We start from the raw sequence: 9061 nt of genomic DNA on the forward strand, positions 1-9061 counted from the left end.
TAAACGTTACCAATTCCGGAACGCTCTACTGTCGAGAGATGTTCCGAGTGGATATGGGTATAAGTTTGGCCCTCTGACCTGAGACCGCAACCTGTGACTAGCAAGCAACTCACTGTATTTTGGTACCGGACTACCTGAATTTCTAATTCAGTGACGGAAGGTCACTGGGTGCAGTCAAGTACTTGCGTAGTCAATTGTGAGTCAAGATGGAATTGACCCCTCCTGAAAACAGGAGATAATGTCTTGTGATTAATTTAGCAAAACCTTGGCCAGGATAATTCCAGTGAGGAGTCACGGGATATCTAAAGTTAATCACATAATGGATGTACTAATTATAGGGTTGACAGTGAGCTCTAAGTCATCCTGGCATTAGGAGTCAAAGGGATTGAATTATACAGTAACCATAGTTCAGGGTTCCAGAATATTTGCTTCGCATATATTCGACCTATCCGGACGTCGGGTACCATTGCTAGATGGTCACATCGATTAGTGTAGAAAATTGTTCCTATACTACCGGCTTAGGTTCGAACCTATGAGGTCACACGCATAGAAGATTCCTGATTGATCAAGAAAGCTGATGAATGATTAAGAATCATTCAGGGGTAATTTGGTCAATTTGATTGGCAAATTATCTTATAAAATAATTAAAGTAATTATTGAAGGATTAATTAGTAATTAAATTACTAATAAACTCAATTTGATTGAGTAATTGTGCTAAGGATGAGCCAAATTGAATTGGATTCAAGTTTGGGCTCAATCAGGGTTTTGACCTGATTGGATTAGGTCAGAACCAAAAAGGACTTAAGCTGATGAAATTAATTTTAAATTAATTTGTTCTTAATTGGGGATTGACCTAATTGAATTAGGTCCAACACAAAGTAATAATTCAATTTGATTGAGTTTGCATGAGCCAAAATTGAATTGGATTCAATTTGAGCTCAATCAGGGTCTGACCTGATTAGATTGGGTTCAACCAAATTGCTTTGTTTTAATTCGGGTTTGACCAAATTTGATTAGGTGCAACCCAAGGGGATTAGGCTCAGATGATGTGGCAATTATTGGTGACATGAAATTGGATTTCATGAATTTTAAATAAACCAAAATTATTGCATGGAACATGGACCCATTGCTTGACACATGGCGACATTGTTTGTTATTTGAATTTAAATTCAAACATTAAGCAATGTGTTAAATGATTTTAATCACTCAAACCATCAGCCAAGATGGCGTCTGAGTTTTTGAATGGATTAAATTCGAATTTCAAGAGGTGATTTCGAAATTATGAAGTGTTTTACCTTGCCGCATGGATTTCAAATTCCTTCCCTCTTGCACATGTGTTTAAAATTTGAATTTAAATCAGATTTAGTTGAGATCTGATTTGGGTTGTTCCTATTCCTTTGCATGTGCCAACTAAAAGAGGTTTTCTGAAAATAAATTTCGAATTTTGAATGAAAATTCGGAGGCCATTAAAAGGGGTCAAACATGGGTACCAAAAACACATCCATTGCAGCCTTCTTCCTCACCCGCCTCCTCCTCCTCTTCTTCTCCATTTTAGATAGGGTTTTCAAGGTGAATATCTAGAAGATTCAAGATCAGATCTGAGTCCTCTACTTCCCTTACAAACCTCATCTCTATCTGCTTCAAGACGATTGATCAAGAGTTGATTGAATCCCGGCGGGCAGATTTCAGCTTTCAAGTGTTCTGCAGCTGCTAGCACTGTTACGGAAGAAGATCCTTCAGGACTTCGCGTGTACTTCTCGTAGAGGCCATTCGTGTGCGTGGCTGCGAAGTCAAGAATCAGATTCACAACTTTCATCCATCATAAAAGGTATTAATCTAGCATTAATCATTTATTATGATGTCAAGGTCTAGGTCCAATTCCCCAAGGTTTTACCCTCTTTTGGGGCTCCTCACGGAGATATCTCCAGAATCCATTCGATGGATATTCGGAGATTAATTGGAATAGAGTTCTTAAGTTTCAGATCTGATAGTTAATCATGCATAAAAGTTTTAGCATAATTGTTTAAACGATTCCGGCATAATCCTATGTGTTCTTAAGGTGCTGATTTCTAGATTTGATCTTGTAAGCATGCATGAATTAAATTGTTTGATTCGGTTTTTCCGCTGTATTTTAAAACTTAAAAAGAACTACGTATAGCTTGATCCCCCTTATGAAGGGGTACGTAGGCAACCCGATCAGGTTCAGCCATGGTTTTCAAAAAAAAAAAAAAAAATTCAGCATGCTAAACACCGAAGAACCTAGTTATCTCCACTTTCATAATTGTCCCTCTCCTGGAAAACTATCTATTTGAGTTGTCATGATCTTTGACTCTTTGACGGTTAGGTCAAAATCACAAGGCAAGAAATTATAGAGCTGATACCACTTGTTGCCCAAGGTGACAATCCAAGAGGAGGGGTGAATTGGGTTTTTTCTAAATTTTTGGTGCTTTAAAAGTTTTCTTGTTTAAGAGCGGTGGAAGCTTTCTTAAGTTACTTGTGTGAACTTATCCTAGAGCAAGAATCAAATATAAAGCAAGAATAAATACAAGAACAAGCACAACACAAACAAGACAATGTATAGTGGTTCGGTGCACCCCAAGCACCTACGTCCACTCCCAAAGCCTTTCCTTGGGAATTTACTATAATCCCTCGGATTACAGTTGGATTGTTTTCCGGGCTTACATTTTAAAACCTTTACAATTTGATTTTCCGGGATCACCAATAACCTATGTTGGTTTTGCAGGCCCACCAACAACCTAACCGTTGGTTTTACGGGCTCACAAATAAACCTATACCGTTAGTTTTACGGGCTCACCAACAACCTACAACGTTGGTTTTACGACGTCACCAACAACCTTACAAAGAAAAATAGAAAGGAAGTTTGAAGCTCCTAAATGAGCAAATAGATAATTAGGCACTGTGGAGTGATTGATTAAAACCCTATTTGATTTTGATGAGCTCAAAGCATTTGAGTATATCTTTTGTTTACTAATGAATTCAATTGAGTGTTTCAGTGAAAATCTTGTCTAAGTATTTCTAGACTTGGTTCAAGATATTTTGGATAAGTTAAGAAGTCAGTTTGAACCAAAGTTTGAGACTCGAGTCGACTCCGGGATATTACGAGTCGACTCCAAGCGTATCAGAATCACTGGCACGGGCTCGAGTCGACTCCGGATCATTACGAGTCGACTCCGACTGAGAACTGACAGACGAACAGAAAGACTCAACTCAAAACCTGTCAGCGAGTCGACTCCTGAAGTGCGCGAGTCGACTCCGATGATTACCGAGTCGACTCCGGAGTAGTATGAGTCGACTCCAAGGAGTTACAGACAGAAAAGTCAGAGAGCGATTTTCGACCCTGAGATTCGAGTCGACTCCTGTGGAACGCGAGTCGACTCCGATGGTTGGCAGGTCGACTCTCAGTGGTACACAAGGCAAAAGTCAGAGAGCAGTTTTCGGACTCTGAGATCCGAGTCGACTCCCGCAATGCGCGAGTCGACTCCGAGATAGCGCGACCCCAAAAAGACAGAAGACCGAATTATTGTCTCTGGGAGCCGAGTCGACTCCCAGACAGCTCGAGTCGACTCCAAGGCAGCGCTACATCAAAAAGGCAGAAGGCTGTGTTTCGGAAACTGAGAGCCGAGTCGACTCCGGAATAGTTCGAGTCGACTCCAAGACTGGACGAGCCAAAAGACAGAAGATCGGGAGTTCGGGCTCTGAGCGCCGAGTCGACTCTCAGGATTGTCGAGTCGACTCGAGTGGGCCAAGTTGAAAAATTAGCTCCATGGACTTCATGGGATGAGCCGACTCCGAAAATGGCAAGTCAGCTCCAGAAGTTGGCGAGTCGACTCCGGGTTAAGTCGAGTCGACTCCCAGTCGCGGAGGTCACTTTAATTCAAATCCGGAACAGTTGCCGAGCCGACTCCAGAAAAGCATGAGTCGACTCCCGCTACAGCCGAGTCGACTCCAGATCGCGCGAGTCGACTCCGACCCCAACGGACATATTGTCAGGATGTGCAGAGTGTGCAGAACGGGCAGAAAAAGGTGTCTAACGGCTAGTTTCCGTGGGGGATGGCTTAAATAGCCACAGAGGACTGTAGCAAGGCAGAGAAGCACTATTCCACTCAAAGAAATCAAGCATCCTATCTCCGCCAACTGGTTTTCAACAAAAAAGAAAGAAGAGCGCCATTAACTCCATCCAGCTACCTCTTCCCAGCATTTAAAGAAGTCTCCTCCTGCCTTCAAGTGGACCAGACATTCAAGAGGAGACTCACAGTTCAAGAAGCCCTACTCTACTGCAACTCAAACGTGTTTGAGGGCTCTTAACTTCTCTCTAGTTTATATTGCTGTATATCTGTTTTTTAGAAGCTCTGTTTTTCTGTTTGTCCTTGTTCTTTCCATCTTGTCTTTGCTTGATTCAATCAGGGGATTGAATCAAGAGTGTAGAGGTTGGTTGGTGAGCCGAGGGTAAAACCAACGTGTAAGGGTTCGATTGTGATCCCGGAAAAACAATCGGGGTGGTTCTAGTCGATGAGCCTGGGAAAACCGACCGAGTTCGTTGTGAGCTCGTAAAACAACAAGTTGGGTTGTGAGCTTGTAAAACAACCGGCTGTAATCCAAGGGGTTATAGTGAATTCCCAAGTGAGACTTGGGGAGTGGACGTAGGAGCAAGGGTTAGCTTCGAACCACTATAAACATTGTGTTTGTGATTGCTTGTGTCTCTCTCTCACACTCTCATTTCACTCACAGCACATAGCAACTAATTAATCATCTTGCAAAAGTATTAATTAGTCATCCACAAACGTTTTAATTGCAAAATTATTTTAAAACCCAATTCACCCCCCCTCTTGGGTTGTCTATCTGGGCAACAGGTGGTATCAGAGCCTAAACTCTTCTACCCTAAGAGTAAAAGATCAAAATGACAACTCCATTTGGATCTTCCCACATTGAGGGTCAGTCCACCCAAAGACCCCCATTCTTTAATGGATCCGACTACTCATATTGGAAGGCTAGGATGAGAATATTTATCCAAGCCCAAGACTATGAGATGTGGACCATTGTAGTAAATGGACCATACATCCCATCCATCTATGTAGAGGGTGTCACTGTACCCAAACTCGAAAAGGATTGGGATGACCATGACATGAGAAAGGCACAACTCAATTCCAAAGCAATGAATGTGCTTTACTGTGCATTAGATAGGAATGAATTCAATAGAGTCTCTACTTGCAATTCTGCAAAAGAGATTTGGGATAGACTTGAAGTGACCCATGAGGGCACGAATCAAGTCAAAAAATCCAAAATAAACATATTGATTCATAAGTATGAACTATTTAAGATGGATTCTAATGAAACAATCACTTGCATGTTCACTAGATTTACTGACATTGTCAATGGCCTAAAAAGCCTTGGCAAAAACTATACTAACAGTGATCTTGTCAGGAAGATTCTTCGCTGTCTACCAAGGTCATGGAAAGCCAAGGTGACGACAATCCAAGAAGCCAAGGACTTGAACAAGCTACCACTTGAGGAGCTTCTTGGATCCCTAATGACGCACGAGCTAACAATGAAGCAACACAGCGAAGAAGAGTCCTCCCATAAGAAAAGGGTAATAGCTCTCAAATCTACATCATCTAACAAAGACTTGTCTTGCAGTAGCAGCAGTGAAGAAGAAGATCACGAGGGAGAGGATGATGAGGCTCTTCTCGTACGTAAGTTCAGAAGATTCATCAACCAAAAGAAGTCCTTTCATCAAAGGAGAGGCCCCTCAAATTTCTATCGAAAGGATAAAGGTAAGGAAAGGGAAAATGAGGGGATTGGATGTTATGAGTGCAAGAAGCCGGGACACATCAGAGCTGAGTGTCCTTTACTGAAGAAGGGGAGCAAGTACAAGAAGAAGAAAGCCCTTGTCACCACCCTATCGGACTCCGACACATCATCATCATCATCGGATGAGGAACAAGGAGAAAAGGCCAATTTCTGCTTCATGGCCAATGAAAATGAGGTAACATCCGCACCACATTTAGATTTTACTTTCGATGAATTATATGATGCTTTCAATGAATTAATGGATGAATACAAAATAATAAATGTTAAAAACAAAGAACTAAAAGTAACTAACCAAACTCATCTCCGTAAGTATGATTCATTAGTTAAGGATAAAGATGTTCTTATCAAAGAAAATGCATAACTTAAAACAAGCAACCAAATCTTGATACAAAAGAATAATACCTTAACTAAAGAAAATGAAAGGCTGAACAAAGAAACATTAGAACCCAAAAATAATAAACATATAAATAAGAGTCTCACAAAAGAACTAAATGATCTAAAAGCAGAAAAACAAACACTAACTAAAGAACTTGAAAAATACAAACCCTTGGTTGAAAAATTTACATATAGTTCTGAAAAATTGAATATGATACTTAATAGTCAACGAGCGGTATTCAATAGAGCGGGTTTAGGGTATAAACCTAAACATAAGCAAAAACTTCTTAGTAACTTCTTTGTTAAAGCAGGAGAAAGTAAAACTAAGAAAATAACCTGCTTTTGTTGTGGAACTTTAGGACATAAAGCAAATGTGTGTAATTATAGGAAAGGAAAAACTAAAAGAAAAATTAAGAGGGTTTGGGTTCCAAAAGGAACCAACATTACTAACCATGAAGGACCCAAGAAAACTTGGGTACCTAAGATTATATGATTTGCTTGTGTAGGAGTGTCTTGCAGCCAAGGTCGACAAAAATTGTTGGTACTTGGATAGTGGCTGCTCAAGACACATGACGGGTGACAAGGATCAATTCTTCACCCTTGAAGCTAAGAAGGGAGGTGTTGTGACTTTTGGAGACAATAATCAAGGTCACATCATTGGTATAGATAAAGTACAAATTACTCCTTCAACTTTTATTGATAATGTTCGATATGTTGATAGTCTTAAGCATAATTTATTAAGCATTAGTCAATTATGTGATAGAGGTTATAATGTTATGTTTAAACTATCACTATGCATCATAACAAACCCAAATGACAATAGTTTAGTTTTTAAAGGAATAAGACGTGGAAATGTGTATGTTGTAGACCTTGAGGATCTTGCCAAACACAACCCATGTTTAGTTGTTAATGAAACTAAGGATAATGATGCTAGTTGGTTATGGCATCGTAAGTTAGGTCATGCAAGCATGGACACCATATCTAAACTAGTTAAAAGAGATTCTGTGATAGGTTTGCCAAAATTAAAGTTTGAAAAGAATAAAATATGTGAAGCATGTCAATTTGGCAAACAATCAAGAAACTCCTTTAAATCTATAAATTGTGTCTCTACCTCTAGACCTCTAGAACTACTACACATGGACCTATTCGGACCAACTAGAACCACAAGTCTAGGTGGAAATAAATATGGTCTAGTTATCGTAGATGATTATTCTAGATATACTTGGGTCATGTTCTTAGGCCATAAGGATCAAGCATTTTCAATTTTCAAGAAATTTCATAAAAAAGTAACAAATGCTAGAGATACTTCAGTAATAGCTATTAGAAGTGACCATGGTACCGAATTTGAAAATCATTTATTTGATGAGTTTTGTAGTAAAAAGGGGATAACACACAATTTTTCTGCACCTAGGACACCACAACAAAATGGAGTTGTGGAGAGAAAAAATAGAACTCTAGAGAAAATGGCTAGAACTATGTTGTGTGAAAGTAACCTCCCTAAGTACTTTTGGGGAGAAGCCGTCAATACTTCTTGTCATATATTAAATAGAGTTTTATTAAGACCCATCATAAAGAAAACACCTTATGAACTTTGGAAAAACAGAAAACCAAAAGTGAACTATTTTCATATTTTTGGATGTAGGTGTTTTGTTCATAATAATGGAAAAGATAATCTAGGAAAATTTGACTCTAAATCTGATGAGAGTATATTCTTGGGGTACTCCACAACTAGTAAAGCCTATAGAATCTTTAATAAAAGAACCCTAGTTATAGAAGAATCCATACATGTTGTTTTTGATGATTTTAGTGATATCTCTTCTAGCAAGAGAGTTAATTTTGATGATGATGGTGAAATTCTTGAAGAGAAGATAGATGAGATGACATTACAAGATGATAATCAAAAATTAATTGAAAATGCATCATCTAGCCAAGAGGCTATTATGGATCATGGGCTGACTAAGGCTTGGAGGTTTGCTCACGGGCATCCTAAGGAATTAATTCTAGATGATCCATCTCAACCTGTTAGGACTAGAGCATCTCTTAGGAACTTAAACAATCATCTAGCTTTCGTTTCACATTTTGAGCCCAAACACATAGAAGAAGCTGAAAAAGATGTAAATTGGATAAATGCAATGCAAGAAGAATTAAACCAATTTACTAGAAACAAAGTATGGAATCTAGTTGAAAGACCTACTGAATATTCAATTATAGGTACCAAATGGATTTATAAAAATAAACTTGATGAAAATGGAATTGTAATAAGGAATAAGGCTAGACAAGTAGCAAAGGGTTATAATCAAGAAGAAGGTATAGATTTTGATGAAACCTTTGCTCCTGTAGCTAGACTTGAGGCAATTAGACTTTTACTAGCATTTGCATGCTCTAAGGACTTCAAATTATTTCAAATGGATGTAAAAAGTGCATTCTTAAATGGGTATATTAATGAGGAGGTATATGTAGAACAACCTTCTGGTTTTGAAAATCATCAATACCCTAATCATGTATATAAATTGAACAAGGCACTTTATGGTTTGAAACAAGCACCTAGAGCATGGTATGAGAGGCTTAGCAAATTCCTATTAGAACATGAGTTTTTTAGGGATAATGTAGATACAACATTGTTTCTAAAGAAGAAAAACAAAGATATGTTGTTAGTGCAGATTTATGTTGATGATATTATTTTCGGTGCTACTAACAATCGCCTCTGCGAAGAATTTGCTGACTTGATGCAGAGTGAATTTGAAATGAGCATGATGGGAGAGCTGAATTATTTCCTCGGGCTTCAAATCAAACAATCTGAAGAAGGCATCTTCATCAATCAAGCTAAATACATCAAGGAGATGCTTAAGAAGTTTGA

The sequence above is a fragment of the Phoenix dactylifera genome, chromosome 13 (assembly GCF_051530095.1).
Source record: "Phoenix dactylifera cultivar Ajwa chromosome 13, Ajwa_hap1_PhDact_Kaust_v1.1, whole genome shotgun sequence".
NCBI lineage: Eukaryota > Viridiplantae > Streptophyta > Magnoliopsida > Arecales > Arecaceae > Phoenix > Phoenix dactylifera.